Source organism: Cebidichthys violaceus, unplaced genomic scaffold (assembly GCF_023349555.1).
Source record: "Cebidichthys violaceus isolate CVI_PGR_0920_01 unplaced genomic scaffold, fCebVio1.0.p SCAF_323, whole genome shotgun sequence".
NCBI lineage: Eukaryota > Metazoa > Chordata > Actinopteri > Perciformes > Stichaeidae > Cebidichthys > Cebidichthys violaceus.
In genome coordinates, this window is record NW_027176510.1 from 10,001 (window position 1) to 14,680 (window position 4,680).

The following is a 4,680-nucleotide window of genomic DNA, read 5'->3' on the forward strand; positions in this document are numbered from 1 at the left end:
TCTGCCTAGCTCTCTGGTACTCGCTCAGAGGACCAGGACCACGTGAAATGTATTTCATCCAGCTTATATGTGTAAAAGTGTCCGTTTTTAGGGTCATAAGGCCGGATAAATCATTTACATTCAACCGCTTGGAGCTCACTTGCAGTCCAATGTCGCCATCCTGTGGACAAAGTGAGAGTTGCAGTTTGGAATTACACTTAGAAAAAAACCAGCAAACTGACCTCCAGGCCCTGTATTGTGGATGTGGAGGCCGCTTTGGAGGCTCCAGCTCGGCCTAGGGACATAGCCTGGCTCTGCCTAGCTCTCTGGTACTCGCTCAGAGGACCAGGACCACGTGAAATGCATTTCATCCAGCTTATATGTGTTAAAGTGTCCGTTTTTAGGGTCATAAGGCCGGATAAATCAGTTGCATTCAACCGCTTGGAGCTCACTTGCAGTCCAATGTCGCCATCCTGTGGACAAAGTGAGAGTTGCAGTTTGGAATTACACTTAGAAAAAAACCAGCAAACTGACCTCCAGGCCCTGTATTGTGGATGTGGAGGCCGCTTTGGAGGCTCCAGCTCGGCCTAGGGACATAGCCTGGCTCTGCCTAGCTCTCTGGTACTCGCTCAGAGGACCAGGACCACGTGAAATGTATTTCATCCAGCTTATATGTGTAAAAGTGTCCGTTTTTAGGGTCATAAGGCCGGATAAATCATTTACATTCAACCGCTTGGAGCTCACTTGCAGTCCAATGTCGCCATCCTGTGGACAAAGTGAGAGTTGCAGTTTGGAATTACACTTAGAAAAAAACCAGCAAACTGACCTCCAGGCCCTGTATTGTGGTTGTGGAGGCCGCTTTGGAGGCTCCAGCTCGGCCTAGGGACATAGCCTGGCTCTGCCTAGCTCTCTGGTACTCGCTCAGAGGACCAGGACCACGTGAAATGTATTTCATCCAGCTTATATGTGTAAAAGTGTCCGTTTTTAGGGTCATAAGGCCGGATAAATCATTTACATTCAACCGCTTGGAGCTCACTTGCAGTCCAATGTCGCCATCCTGTGGACAAAGTGAGAGTTGCAGTTTGGAATTACACTTAGAAAAAAACCAGCAAACTGACCTCCAGGCCCTGTATTGTGGTTGTGGAGGCCGCTTTGGAGGCTCCAGCTCGGCCTAGGGACATAGCCTGGCTCTGCCTAGCTCTCTGGTACTCGCTCAGAGGACCAGGACCACGTGAAATGTATTTCATCCAGCTTATATGTGTAAAAGTGTCCGTTTTTAGGGTCATAAGGCCGGATAAATCATTTACATTCAACCGCTTGGAGCTCACTTGCAGTCCAATGTCGCCATCCTGTGGACAAAGTGAGAGTTGCAGTTTGGAATTACACTTAGAAAAAAACCAGCAAACTGACCTCCAGGCCCTGTATTGTGGTTGTGGAGGCCGCTTTGGAGGCTCTAGCTCGGCTAGTTGAAGGCTTTAGCGCTTCTCTCCCATCTACCAGGGGCACGAAACTAAATTACCAGGGGCATGAACGTCCTGAACGGTCGGAGTTTTGGTTTTAACCCAGAGAGGGTGCTTAAGTGTGGGGGCCCGGGACCGCCTGGAGACGGGGTTAGAAGGGTAGCTGCCGGAGGTGTCTCTGCGGGCTTTTGGTGAGGGGTGGCCGGGTGGGGGTGGGTCCGGTTGGGGGGGGGTGTTTTTGGAGGGCTATTTTTTATTTTTTCCCCGTTTTTGGTGGGAGCTTGAGTCAGAGGTGTTGGTGGGTGACTAGGGGGGTGCTGCGGAGGTCCTGTGGCCGGGAAAGGTGCCTTATTTCCGGGTGTGGATGAGTGGATGAGGCTGGTGCTGTGGGAGTGCTTTTCTCACACTTTCTCCCACTATTTCGGTCTGCTTTAAGCAGAGGTGATGCTGGGTGACCAGGGGGGTGCTGCGGAGGTCCTGTGGCCAGGAAAGGTGCCTGATTTCCGGGTGTGGATGAGTGGATGAGGCTGGTGCTGTGGGAGTGCTTTTCACACACTTTCTCCCACTATTTCGGTCTGCTTTAAGCAGAGGTGATGGAGGGTGACCAGGGGGATGCTGCGGAGGTCCTGTGGCCGGGATAGGTGCCTTATTTCCGGGTGTGGATGAGTGGATGAGGCTGGTGCTGTGGGAGTGCTTTTCTCACACTTTCTCCCACTATTTCGGTCTGCTTTAAGCAGAGGTGATGCTGGGTGACCAGGGGGGTGCTGCGGAGGTCCTGTGGCCAGGAAAGGTGCCTGATTTCCGGGTGTGGATGAGTGGATGAGGCTGGTGCTGTGGGAGTGCTTTTCACACACTTTCTCCCACTATTTCGGTCTGCTTTAAGCAGAGGTGATGGAGGGTGACCAGGGGGATGCTGCGGAGGTCCTGTGGCCGGGATAGGTGCCTTATTTCCGGGTGTGGATGAGTGGATGAGGCTGGTGCTGTGGGAGTGCTTTTCTCACACTTTCTCCCACTATTTCGGTCTGCTTTAAGCAGAGGTGATGCTGGGTGACCAGGGGGGTGCTGCGGAGGTCCTGTGGCCAGGAAAGGTGCCTGATTTCCGGGTGTGGATGAGTGGATGAGGCTGGTGCTGTGGGAGTGCTTTTCACACACTTTCTCCCACTATTTCGGTCTGCTTTAAGCAGAGGTGATGGAGGGTGACCAGGGGGATGCTGCGGAGGTCCTGTGGCCGGGATAGGTGCCTGATTTCCGGGTGTGGATGAGTGGATGAGGCTGGTGCTGTGGGAGTGCTTTTCTCACACTTTCTCCCACTATTTCGGTCTGCTTTAAGCAGAGGTGATGCTGGGTGACCAGGGGGGTGCTGCGGAGGTCCTGTGGCCAGGAAAGGTGCCTGATTTCCGGGTGTGGATGAGTGGATGAGGCTGGTGCTGTGTGAGTGCTTTTCACACACTTTCTCCCACTATTTCGGGTTGCTTTAAGCAGAGGTGATGCTGGGTGACCAGGGAGATGCTGCGGAGGTCCTGTGGCCGGGAAAGGTGCCTGATTTCCGGGTGTGGATGAGTGGATGAGGCTGGTGCTGTGGGAGTGCTTTTCCCACACTTTCTCCCACTATTTCGGTCTGCTTTAAGCAGAGGTGGTGGAGGGTGACCAGGGGGATGCTGCGGAGGTCCTGTGGCCGGGATAGGTGCCTTATTTCCGGGTGTGGATGAGATGAGAGTGGGGGTGCTTTCCACACCCGAATTTATCCTTTCTCCCCTTCTGTTTTTCGGACCGTTTTGTGTCAGTGTTGCTGGGTGCCAGGGGGATGCTGTGGAGGTGTTTTATCCGGAAAAAGTGCTTTTTTCCGGGCGTGAGCGAGATGTGTGTCTGGGTGCTCTTCAGCCCGGACTTTGCCTTTCTCACCCTTCTTTTTTCAGGCCCTTTTGTGGCAGTGTTGCTGGGTGCCAGGGGGATGCTCTGGAGGAGGCCCACCCGGAAAAAGTGCTGTTTTCCGGGTGTGGGTGAGATGAGAGTGGGGGTGCTTTCCACGCCCGAATTTACCCTTTCTCCTCTTCTGTTTTTCTAGCCCTTTTGTGTCAGTGTTGGGGGGAGCCCAGGGGATGCTCTGGAGGTGTTTTACCGGGGAAAAAGTGCTTTTTTCCGGGCGTGAGCGAGATGTGTGTCTGGGTGCTCTTCAGCCCGGACTTTGCCTTTCTCACCCTTCTTTTTTCAGGCCCTTTTGTGGCAGTGTTGCTGGGTGCCAGGGGGATGCTCTGGAGGAGGCCCACCCGGGAAAAGTGCTCTTTTTCCGGGTGTGGAGGAGATGAGAGTGGGGATGCTTTCCACGCCCGAATTTACCCTTTCCCACCCTCCGTTTTTCGGGTCCTTTTGTGGGAGTGTTGCTGGGTGCCAGGGGGTTGCTCTGGAGGAGGCCCACCCGGAAAAAGTGCTGTTTTCCGGGTGTGGGTGAGATGAGAGTGGGGGTGCTTTCCACGCCCGAATTTACCCTTTCTCACCATCCGTTTTTCGGGCCCTTTTGTGGGAGTGTTGGGGGGAGCCCAGGGGATGCTCTGGAGGTGAGTCACCCGGAAAAAGTGCTCGTTTTCCGGGTGTGGAAGGGATGAGAGTGGGGGTGCCTTCCACGCCCGAATTTACCCTTTCCCACCCTCCGTTTTTCGGGCCCTTTTGTGGGAGTGTTGCTGGGAGCCCAGGGGATGCTCTGGATGTGAGTCACCCGGAAAAAGTGCCATTTTCCGGGCGTGAGCGAGATGTGTGTCTGGGTGCTTTTCAGCCCAAACTTACCCTTTTTCACCCTCTTTTTTTCGGGTCCTTTTGTGGGAGTGTTGCTGGGTGCCAGGGGGTTGCTCTGGAGGAGGCCCACCCGGAAAAAGTGCTGTTTTCCGGGTGTGGGTGAGATGAGAGTGGGGGTGCTTTCCACGCCCGAATTTACCCTTTCTCACCATCCGTTTTTCGGGCCCTTTTGTGGGAGTGTTGGGGGGAGCCCAGGGGATGCTCTGGAGGTGAGTCACCCGGAAAAAGTGCTGTTTTCCGGGCGTGAGCGAGATGTGTGTCTGGGTGCTTTTCAGCCCGAACTTACCCTTTCCCACCCTCTTTTTTTCGGGTCATTTTGTGGGAGTGTTGGGGGGAGCCCAAGGGATGCTCTGGAAGAGGCCCACCCGGAAAAAGTGCTGTTTTCCGGGTGTGGGTGAGATGAGAGTGGGGGTGCTTTCCACGCCCGAATTTACCCTTTCTCACCATCCGT